The following is a 12,410-nucleotide window of genomic DNA, read 5'->3' as shown; positions in this document are numbered from 1 at the left end:
AATTGCCTCATTTCCAGGAAAATCAGGAATGTCCATTTTGCATGTTGAAACCAGAATCACAGAATTGTAGAGCTGGAAGGCACCCTGAGTGTCATCTAGTCCAACCCCCTGCAATGTAGGATTCTCAGCTAAAGCATCCAACCTCTGCTTAAAAACTATCAAGGAAGGAGAGTCAACTACCTTCTGTGGGAGTCTGTTTCACTGTTGAACAGTTCTTCCTGCCAGAAGGTTCTTCCTGATGTTGAGTCATAATCTCCTTTCTTGTAACTTGAAGCCATTGGTTTGGGTCCTAGCCTCCAGAGCAGAAGAAAACAAGCTTGTTCCATCTTCCATGTGACAGCCCTTTAGATATTTGAAGATGGCTATCATATATCCTCAATCATTACTCAGAAGACTTGGTTTCCAGACCCGTGATAATCTGGATCACCGTCCTCCATATGTGTTCCAGCTTGTCAATATCCTTCTTAAATTGTGGTGGCCAGACTTGGACGCAGTACTCCAGGTGTGGTCTGACTAAGGCACAATAGAGCAGAACTTTTACTTCTCTTGATTGGAACACTATACTTATGTTGATGCTGCCTAGAACAGCATTACTGCATCACACAGATATTCATGTTCACCTTGTGGTCTACTAAGACCCCTAGATCATTTCCACATACAGTCATAGCTCGGGTTGAATATGCTTCATGTTGAGCGCGTTTGAGTTGCGCTCCGCGGCAACCCGGAAGTAATGGAGTGTGTTACTTCCGGGTTTCGCTACTCACGCATGTGCAGACGCTCAAAATGACGTCATGCACATGCACAGAAGCGGCGAAAAGCGACAAGCGTGTGCGCAGATGTGCTGTCACTAGTTACGTTTGCTTGTGGATGCGAACGGGGCTCCAGAATGGATCCCGTTCGCATCCTAAGGTACCACTGTATACTACTGGTAAGCCAAGTGTCCTACATCTTACATTTGTACATCTGGTTCTTCCTGCTTTAGTGTAGGACCTTACATTTGTCCCCATTGAAATTTATTTTGTTAGTACTGGCCCAGTTCTCCAATTTGTCAAGGTCATCTTGAATCCTAATTCTGTCCTCAGCAGCATTAGCTACCTCTCATGTTTTCGTGTCATCTGCAAATTTGCTCCTCTTCCTTCTCCAGTGGTGACCTCCTTCCTTATTTTTTTTCTTAAACAAATGTAGGAAGCCTGCAAGCTGGACATGAGTGCAACAGCACACTGCTCACCTTCATTCGCAGCAACTGGTATTCAGAGGCAGAATGTCTCTGACAGTGAAGGCAGAGCAAAATGTTTGATAGCCCAGGATGAAAAGAAACAATGACTTGGAGATGCGCATATCTTGTAATGTGCTGCTTCTAAACTGGTGCATGAACATGTAGGAGCTGAAGAAAATCAGGGTAAGAGTTGGAAACTGACTGCTGGCCACCAAGAGACTGTCACTGACCAACACGATACCCCATGTCGTGATGCAGTCCCTATGACCAAACAACTCTATGGAGTTATTTGATGGCACAGGTGTTTGTAGATGTTCATAGCTTTACTTAGAATTCTTAGCACTATGTCTGTAATCTGATCACTACTCCATAGAATGCCACCTTCTACCCTCCAAATCTCTTGTTAATTACAAACTCTCAGTTAAGTGAGACCTCCTAGGGTGCTGTATGTTCATGTATGCTGATAACATTCATGTCAGGAGTGGTCCTTCTGTACAAACCAACTTTCTAGGAACTGCAGAACAAAACCTGCATGAAACAGACAACTTTCCTCATTCATTACAAAGGAAAATTATTCCCCCAACATAAAAATAGGCTTTCATGGGAGATTATAGACCAAGAGGTTTAGTAACAAAACAAAGCTTAAGGATCCAAAACTAAAAGGGATTTTATTTAAAGAATAAAAGGATGTTATGCAGTGTTTCTGTAGGATGGGGTTTGAAAACATTGTACCGAAAGGACTTCCAGTTTTTGCTGCCATGGTGAACAGCGGTTCCCACGATAGCGGACCCGGGGCATGCAGCCAATTAAGGATAATTTGAGAGTAATTATCCTTGCAAGTCCCCCCCCCGCATTAGTGGGGGGAGCTCTCACTTGCAGATAGTCCAGTATCTGCCTCCCGCTCCTATGGAATGCAGGGGAGAGGGGACATTGAGTGCATAGCATCTGCACACATCGGAAACTCTCCAACACAGCCACCAAGAGTGGAGGTTCTTCTGTTTCTTAAGATATATCAGAATTCGGACTTAAGAAACAGGCATGTTCTGGAAGAAGGAGACAAGTTAACCTGCTAAATGAATCAGCCAGCGAGTGTGAAGGTCTCAATCTGGAGAAGATTTTTGTCGTAATTGGATTGGTATGTGGTGGAGAGGAGCCTTTGTTTTCTCTTTCTCTTTAGGACTCTAACTTTGATTTATTATGGTGTTGGCGAGATGTCAGCTTGCTATCGGATGGGAAAGTATTAAGAGAAAATGCTGGAAGTCTGCCCGGAGTAATAACCAGACACCAGACCACTTTTGGGTTTCGAGAAAAACAAGATGGTGAAAGATCACTACGCAGTAAAACTGAGTCCTTGGCACGGGGGGGGGGGGGAATGCCGGAAATGATTGATTGCAACAAGAAAGGAAGGTTGAAAGTTTTTTTAAAATTCCACACAGAAAGTTACCAGATATAAAATCCTCTTGCAAATTAAAGGATATGGAACAGTTAAATACGAACAAAAGTCAATGCATCAGTGGCTGTTAAAATAAAAGATCAACATCGGAACTGTATTATTTGGATTAAACAAGCGAATTGGAGCAGGAACAAGGAATCAACATCTCCTAAAAATCTCCTAAAATCAGAACATGGAAAGTCAACCAAAATGTTGAATTTGGAATCGGACAGTTGGCTCTTTTAATTGAATTATGATTTGGTATTGTATTATGATTGAATTGAATTGAATTATGATTTGGTATTGTATGTGGCCTATATTGGATTGTTATTAATGAAAAATTAATAAAATTTATTACCATTTTTTTAAAAAAATATTGTACCGATACAACCATGGAACTGCAGACTAACCCAGCAAACTCTGGAAACACTATGACTATCAAACACAGAGTTCAGTAACAAAGGTGGTCCCTCTTGTCTGATCTAATGCTTTTACCTTTTGCAGCTTTTCTCAGAACACTACTGTTGACAATCACCCTAATTTTCTAGGGGACAAGTCCTAAAACAATTATCTACCAAAAAACAAAAACAAAAAACCACAACTGCTTTGTAGAGAATATCATCTGCTATGATACCAGGAGAAAATGAAATCTTTCCTTACATAATGTAACAAATGTTTCTCCACAGTCGCACCAAACGAAAAGTATAAACATGAGCCTAAATCAACAAGGGCAGCATATTCCACTACAGTTAATTATCCCGATTTAGCCCAAGAAATGAGGTTTTAGTCTGTAATCTGTGAGGAAATCTGCTGTTCTGGTCTTAAATCCTTTCCTCAGCCTGGTGATTATCAACTACATTTTTGTACAGGAGGGAATTAATGCCACATACCGGCTAAGCAGCTTTGAAGTAAAAAGGCCTAGACCTATAATAACTTTTTATACACTGTATCGATTCAGAAAGAGAGAGAGAGAGAAAGAAAGAGAGAGGGAGTGAGTCTTGAGCCAGAGGGTTTTCTGGTGGATTTCCATGTCCCTTTTTACCCCTACATTCTGTAAATACTTCTAATGCCAATATGAACCCTCATATTAAATTCACCACAGGAGAGCCCCAGGTAACTATGCACTGTTGCTACTGTAGGCTATATGTAAAACCAGAGGTAAGAAAAGGCCTGAGTTAGAATTAAACTTGATCTTCTCCCCCCAGCAAGTAACAACAATCAATACAACTTTAGAATTTGATGATAAAAAGGAGACGCCTTGAGAGAAAATAATCATGTTGGCAATGTACTCCCTGAAAGTACAGGTACCGCACAGACTGAGTACCATTTATATTCAACTGGATTATAACTCCCCTGCGGAAGCCCGGTAGTTCAGTTTAGGAGTTCTTTTTTGCTTCCCTTAAAAAAAGAAAAAACAGTGCTGTCACATAGCATAGAATAGGAAAGGACTGTGTGGGGAACTAGGAAGACCATTTGAAAATGAATCCAAAGCTATGAATGTATTCAGAAGCGTTTCGATCAGTGTGCACATCTTCATCATTGGAGCAATAATTAAATCTTGGAATCACAGGTGATGTCCTAACATAGTCTCTTTGCCTGGCTCCCACTGGGCCAATGAAACAGGCCTCCCTGTGAGGCCTGTTAGCACAGATCAGGTGGTAATGTGGAGGGACAGATGAGCTTTAGCTGACAGATGGCAGGATGACCTGGAAAACCTGCCCCCTTTTCTGGGATCAGGCAGCAGCTGACAGGTATTATTTCATAAAAAAAAGTCTAAAAGGAATCGCCAGGGTCTTCGCATTAATCTGAGGCTGCAACCAGCCATGTAACGTTTATGTCAGAACAAATCTGTCTCTATGCAGGAGACGGAAAGTGGTTTTTGATGAAGTTGTTCATAAATTTTAATATAATATGCCCGATGGTGTCAGATATAGTCTCATATCTCTTTTATATTTAAAGGCTCTAGTGAAACACAGAAATATTCAATCTTCAACAAGCTACTTTAAATAACTAAAAAGTTAACCAAGGATACCTTAGTGCATTCCTCTTATTTTCAATAAGGAATTTGCATGTATAATCTCCCTGTTTTCAAATGAAAATGATTTCAATTGCAGGAAGCATGCTCAAGCAGCGGCAGCAAGCAGAAAGGAACAAAAGCACTCAAGAAGCTTTTGCTATTGTAGGGCTGAATGGTGCCCCAAAACCAAATGCTTAAAAGAAATGCATGTAGCATTTGACAAGTGCATATGATTTCATTGATGAACAAGCATTTAAATCAAGAATCTGTAGCTGAATAACCCCCCTGTTGCATTCGGAGTAAGAACCAAACATTCATGTTTCAACATCCCTCTTCAAACTGAACACCTCTAAAAGTTAAACTATGGCAGATACATGGGGAATATTTTGTTAAAAAACAAACATGGATTGGCTACCTTTCAGTTTCTCTCATTTATGGCCATTTCACTGCAGAAATCATCTGCTTAAATATCTCCAGGGCGCTTGCGAAAAAAGTGGGATAAACCACGCAGATAACAGATGTACAAGCAATGAATGCATTTCAGCTACAGAACCTCCATTACACACCTAATAATCACACTTTCACCTGCCCATCTGGTGCAGACCTGTGGCTTGTAAGTGTTCATATTTTTAGCAAGGTTTTGTGTGTGTGTTTCAAAGAGAAACAAAGAAAAATATGAACTTACTAATCTGAAACGAGAGATGCAATTACAGCTAATTCTATATGCATCTATTCAAAAGAAAGGCTCTCTGAGTTCAATGGGGCTCACTGCCAGATAAGTATGTAGATTTGCAACCTTCTGACAGATATTTAAACCTGTTTATCAAATTTACTTTCAAACGCAACTAGGTCTCATTGACGCTGAATGAAAGCAGCATTTTCAATAGCTGTCTCTTTGCTCCTGTATTCTGACTGGAGGATGTATATGGGGGTAGTGATGACATTGGAAAGGTCCTACTTAAGAAATGGGGGAAAGGCTACAGGTGGAAGCTAGCCTTCCCACAGACGTGGCCAGAAAAGATAGATAGATAGATAAATAAATAATTTAATTTAATTTAATTTAATTTAATTTAATTTATATACCACCCTTCATCTGAGAATCACAAGGCTGTTAATAATAATAATAATAATAATAATAATAATAATAATAATAATAATTTATTTATACCCCGCCCATCTGGCTGGGTTTCCCCAGCCACTCTGGGTGGCTTCCAACAAAACACTAAAATACAATACAATACAAATGCACAACAATATATAACATAGTAACAAACATAAGCAATCACCCCTACCACACAGTTTAAAAGGCCACAAATTAGCCAAAGGCCTGCCAGAAGAAACATGAGTGACAGCACAATCGCACATATGACAACTCAGAAGTAAGCTCCCCTGAAGTAAATGTTGTTTACTCACAGGTAAGAGGCTATTGGATTGCATCATTAATCTAAGTAAATTATGTAATTATTTATGTTATAGTAGTACATTGCATTTGTATTGGTGCCTATTAGTCTGACATTCTTAGCTATGGATCAAAAATCTGGGCCTCTGAAGCCAATCTCAGGGCTTGGGGAGGTTATTATTGATGCAGGCAGTCCTTCAAATTAACCTAATCCCATGGGTGGTCAATGTGCAGTTTCCTTTGCAGCCAAGTAATATCCCCAGAGTCAGAGAGAAATGCACAAGTGCTAGACCTGAGCAGGGAGCACAGAATTAATTCTGTTAATAAATAGCTACAAATCTCTCACTGCAGTGGCCACATTGGGTGCTGGTGCTGAAGGGAAACAAAGAGATTCCTTCCTTGTTAAAGCCATTGAAGGGGCAAGTGGTGGTGACAGGAAAATAGTCTTAAGGAGAGTACAGCAGCCTTGAGTCTAAGTTTTCTCTCCACCTCACAGTCACCAGAATGGAGAACTAAACCTCATTTAATCTCCTTCTCCTCCCTGTCTCACATGGCACATATACATTCACACACACAGAATGAGTTTTGTAATGTTACTTCAATTGCACTAATTTTAATTTTGGAAACTTTATGGTACTTTATAGGGATGAACAGAATATTTGAGAAATTCAACTTCCATAATAAAATTCACCAAGTGCAAAATTTACATTTTCAACGGGAGGAAATAATTTTTTCATCAAACAAGGAAGCATATTAGTTGCTTTTTGAGGATTACAGAACAGAAACCACAAGCACAATTTCACTAAAACCTTGGGCAGTAGGAAACATTCAGACTATAATTTATGAAGTCTGCTACAGAAAGTTCCAAATAAATCTGGGACATTCCAACCACATTCTGTGCTCTGTCACTATTTGCACTTCATTTCCAGTGCATTTTTTCCCATGCAAAATCTTCTACCTCATTAAAGAGGCACAAACTTTTGCATGATTTGTTTCAGACAGGTATTTTGCGCTGCCCGCATTCTGCATCTCTCCTTCTACTATGAGACTATTTTTTAAAAAAATAATAATAAAAAGCTGATGCCAATTTGCAAAATTACATCTGTTCATCTCAATCACATTCATTTCATATGCTAATAAATTAATAGATCATAGAATTGCAGAGATGGAAGAGACCCTGAGGATCATCTAGTCCAACCCTCTGCAACGCAGGAATAAGCAGCTGTCCCATATGGGGATCGAACCTGCTACCTTGGTGTTATTAGCCCGAGATAAAGCTCACTACTGTATGATCTCATGTTGAAGTTCCCAGTCCCCTTTTTCTGGCTAAGGTTTCAAAGGCAACCCTGCAGCTGCCATGCTACCTGGCAATCCAGATGCAGTGTTAGGTATAGCAGTAGCCTCATATAGGACCTGATTCATGAAGGAGAGTGTAACTCCAGTCAGAACCAACATTTCTGCAGCTTGCAGATCCAGGCACCACAAGTGGTAGAGCCAAAGACATGGTAAAGTTGCAATGAACACAGTAGAGCCATCTTGGGGTTCAACAGGCCATAACTTTATTGATTACAGGTATCAGTAGGTTCTGACACAGGCGTTGAGTGTTTATCCTGTATCACACACACACCCCTGCTGATTATTTGGCAGGGTTAACCAAAGTTAAGGATCACACTATGACATACATCAAAGCAGAGCAACTCCTCCAAGACCACCATTTTGCGGAGCGTTATGGCCCATCAGCCTGTATCTGGGAATTCAAACAGAATTGCAACCTCCTGGATCCCCTTAATGGGATACACTGATTCCTTGGACTGGGGGTGAGGCTCCCTATCACCACCTTCACTAAGGATCTAAGCCAAAGCTTTATCCACCATCAAGATGTGACAATTATTATGAGGGGTGCAATACCCTCAGACAGGCACAATATCATCTGAAGGCAAATTCCTCCCTGGCCCTAAATACGGTGACCAAAAATCTCCATATGCAAGGCCTGCCCGATTACCCACAGGCAAACCTGCAGCATAACACTTGGGGTCGGAGGGTGGGGAATCCAGCACCAACTGAGTTCAAGTGTGGCTGGTTTACATAGTCAAGGAACAGGCTAGAGGGAAGAGGTTTTCCCTCTGGTCCACTCCCAGAACCGCGCCCCTCATCTGCCCAGAATTGGCTGCAATTGCGGGAGAGCCCTAGCAGCCTAGCATGACCAGAAGAGGAGGAAGTGATGTTCTCCTCCAGCCTGCGCCAATGCCAGAAATCCGCCCAGCACGACCATGGCCATGCCGGACTGCAACTCACACTTTCCTCCAGCAGCCAGTAAGCAGTACTTATCAATCCCCCATGTCCTACATTATCACCAACTCTATTGTGTATATCCATGGTTGTTAAGCTTACTTGCCCTGCCCCCAACACCCCCGTTTCTTCCCCTATAAATTAGCACCTTAAATTGGGGGAATCAGCCATCCGTCTTTTTCATGTGCCACTGACTGTAGAAATGGTTGTGCCATGCAAAAGCAAAATTGCTTTATTCACTCAGCTGCTATTTAAAAAGTGTAGTTTCAGTGCAGAAGTCTGGTCACCTGACATTACTTGAAGTTATTGAGTGAACAGGCGAGTAGGACACCATGGAAAGAAGCAGATGGGGCATACATTTCCAACGTAGACCATCTGCATGCATTCTCCCTCACCTCCCACTTTTGTAAAGTTCTTAGAGCTCATTCTAGCAGCAAAGGTCAATCTGCAGCAGAAGGGTAAACAACAAAACCCATCTTCAAACCGTAGAGCAAGAAGCTGCAGACTCACTAAGGAAAAGGGATTGTATTACTGTTTCGTTAGCAACTTGAAAATCAGGAGCAAGTGGAAGTTTCCCTCAGTCTAAACATCTTTTTTGTAGCCACTGACTGTTTCCTTGGTACCAATCAGCAAGAAGCTTATACAATGAATCTTATCAGAGATGGGTGGACTGCTATATTTCTGTTTTGACTATGTTTTACAGTTTTTCAGTTAAATTCTGTTCCATTTTTTGGTGCTTATTATTATTGCCCTTCTTTGTAAGCGTTAAAATTCATAAAAATACTGGAATAATTTGTAGTTATATATAAGCTACTCAGAAAAACTTTGCATCACAAAGGACGCGGGTGGTGCTGTGGGTAAAACCTCAGCGCCTAGGGCTTGCCGATCGCATGGTCGGTGGTTCGAATCCCCGCGGCGGGGTGAGCTCCCGTCGTTCGGTCCCAGCTCCTGCCCACCTAGCAGTTTGAAAGCACCCCTAAGTGCAAGTAGATAAATAGGTACCTGTTATGTACTGAGTTGAATAGGATCCAAACTGCAGCAGTCTGATTGGTCCTAGAACAATAGGATCCAAATTGCAGCAATCTGATTGGTCCTAGAACAATAGGATTCAGAATGCAGCAGTCTGATTGGTCCTAGAACAATGCAGCAGTATGATTGGTTGGCAGGAACCACCCAATCATGCTCCAGATATAAGTGAATCCACAACCTGATTGGCTTACAGTAGAATTCCAGAATTAGCCAATCATGTGCAGCCCATGGTGTAAATAATGTATATAAAGCAGATACTTTGAGGGGACATTCATTCATTCCTCCTCACCACTATGAGCTGAATAAAGAGCATGAAATCACTTTGCGACTCTGAGTATATTTCAGTACCGCTTTATAGCGGGAAGGTAAACGGTGTTTCCATGTGCTGCGCTGGTGCTGGCTCGCCAGAGCAGCTTCATCACGCTGGCCACGTGACCCAGAAGTGTCTCCGGACAGCGCTGGCCCCCAGCCTCTTAAGTGAGATGGGCGCACAACCCTAGAGTCGGACACGACTGGCCCGCAAGGGCAGGGGTACCTTTACCTTTATAAGCTACTCAGAAAAACTGCATCACAATTAAACAAACCCTTGTATTGCAAATTTTCTCTTATTTTGCATCCTGGTCTCTTCCCTCAGCTAAACTGGGCTTCCCTGTACCTACCTAACTTACTTCTCTCCTCCTACTTCCTTCTGGCCTCTGCTTTAAGTCCACCAAATATTTTTCTGTATCTCCCCCTAATCAGCTGGGGCATCTGCTTTCTCTATACAGTGGTACCTCGGGTCAAGTACTTAACGCGTTCCGGAGGTCCATTCTTAACCTGAAACTGTTCTTAACCTGAAGCACCACTTTTGCTAATGGGGCCTCCCACTGCCGCCACGCTGCCGGAGCACGATTTCTGTTCTCATCCTGAAGCAAAGTTCTTAACCCGAGGTACTATTTCTGGGTTACTGGAATCTGTAACCAGAAGCATATGTAACCTGAAGTGTATGTAACCCAAGGTACCACTGTAGCTTTAAGCCGATTGTTGTCACTCTTACAAAATTACTGCAAATATGATTTCTTAGGATATTGTTATGTACTGAGCTTGGATCCCAGAACAATAGGCAGGCAGGATCCCAGAAGGCAGCAACCTGATTGGTCTGCAGGAGCCGCCCAATCAGGCTCCAGGAGGAAGTGACTCAACAACCTGATTGGCCTGCAGGAACAGTCCAATCAGACTCCAGGAGGGGAGTTGAATCAGCCAATCACATGGGACCCATTGTGTAAATACTGTACATATAGCCAGAGGTTTATTGGGAAAGCTCTCACTCACTGTTTACTATGAGCTGAAATAAAGAGCATGAAATCAACACTCAACTCCGAGTATATTTCAGCTTTCTACGAACATATGCATATATTTACCTATATTGCTCTCGTGTTTTATACAGCTTGACCAGAGACTGGATAGCTGTGTCTTAGGATTTTAAGTGACACCTTGCCAAGGAGAAAAGCCTCAACTAGGTGATGAGTAATAATCCCATGTCTGGGTCTGTTCCTACTTGAGATGCATCAAGACAGATGGAGAGAGGAGAGAAACACAAAATATAAAAGGGCGGGTGGGAGCCAATAGAACAATGAGGCAAGATTCGAAGGAGTTCTGCGGACACCCTGCTTCCTGGTCACTAGAAAGTTCCACTGCCATCAGAAGACTGAGGGGACGGTGGCTTAGGAGAAGGCATTCTTTGTAGCAGTCCCTAAACTGTGAAATTCCCTCCCTACAGGGGTGTACATGTTGCCTTTGTGATGTAGTTTTCATTGAATGTGAAAGGTGAATCTGACTTTTGTAATCTGTTTTAACAGTTTTAATACTGTATTTTTACGTTGTTGTAAACTGCCCTGGCAGGTAGTAGTAGTAGTAGCAGCAGCAGCAGCAGCAGCAGTAATAATAATAATAATAATAATAATATTTACACACCCTTCGCCCTAAGGTCACAGGGCAGGTAACTACAATGTAGAATACAACTTTGCCACCTCCTCCTTGTTTCTTGGCACAATTCAGCATTGTTTGGGCTGACCTAGGTAAGAGGAGGTTCTCCCAAGTGTGATAAATTCCTTCCACATTCTAAATGGAAACAAACACTTGACACGCAGCAATATTGCATCTTATCAACAAAACCACCAGGGGAAGAAGAAAACAGGATAATACAAATCAATGGGGCTGAAAGTTTGTGAAAACCCTTGACAGTGGAAACTGGGGAAAAGGCTGGTTTTTTTCACCATACATGTCATGCATCTGCATATGTATATGTGTGCTTGCATGTATACACATATTAGTAAGAAAGAGAGATAAGAGGGGGAAAGAGAAAGAGAGTGACTATGAAACCTTATGAAAGTGTGCACATTATTTTCTGAGCGTTCACACTTGGGTACTCAGTTTTATGTTTTCCTAGTGCCAGTGGTCATTTTTATCTGTGATTCCCCCTCCAAGCATTACACTGGAACTCAAAAATATTTCTTTTTCAATGATTGATCATTACAAAGAGGCTGCTGAGAAGTGTGTGAGAGAGAGATAGTTTATATACCATCCTTTAGAGGCCCTTCAAGGGTGCCTTCAGCACTATAAACTTAAAAGGAAAGGGGAAAATATTTTCTAGCAACTGTCTAACTTGATTCATTTCTTCGAAGGACCACTGAATGTCTCCATCTCCCATACTTTTATTTTATTTTTTTCAGGTTTATTCTCCCTCTCCTGCCTTTTTGGGGGATACTATCGGATAAAGGCTAATGTTTTTCTGTGTGTATAGAATGGCTTTTCATATGTAGCAGGATTATTCCTTGTCCCTGCCATATGTCTGAAAAGCACTTTCTTCCTTTTCCACTGTACCTTACGGAACAAGTTGACATCACAGAAAAGTAAAATGCAATAAGGAGACAGCAGCCAGTGGCACCCTTGGTCTCCTGGGACACCCCAAATTCCAAATTGCTAGAAGCTGTCAGCACTGCCTGCAGTATTAAGTGAGAGAAGCATGCTGTTGTGTGTTGTTAAATCT

The 12,410-nt window shown here is 41.8% G+C and overlaps 1 protein-coding gene across 12 annotated transcripts in view; it reads right to left on the bottom strand.

Moving 5' to 3' along the window:
* The window catches only part of ARHGAP15 (Rho GTPase activating protein 15), a 386,745-nt gene that overhangs the window by 218,802 nt on the left and 155,533 nt on the right, over positions 1-12,410 (bottom strand). The gene's annotated exons all lie outside the window — the stretch shown is intronic.

This window comes from Podarcis cretensis (genome assembly GCF_951804945.1).
Source record: "Podarcis cretensis genome assembly, chromosome: 1".
Taxonomy (NCBI): Eukaryota; Metazoa; Chordata; class Lepidosauria; order Squamata; family Lacertidae; genus Podarcis; species Podarcis cretensis.
The sequence above is the reverse complement of the archived record's forward strand: the minus strand, read 5'-3'. Positions and strand labels throughout refer to the sequence as shown.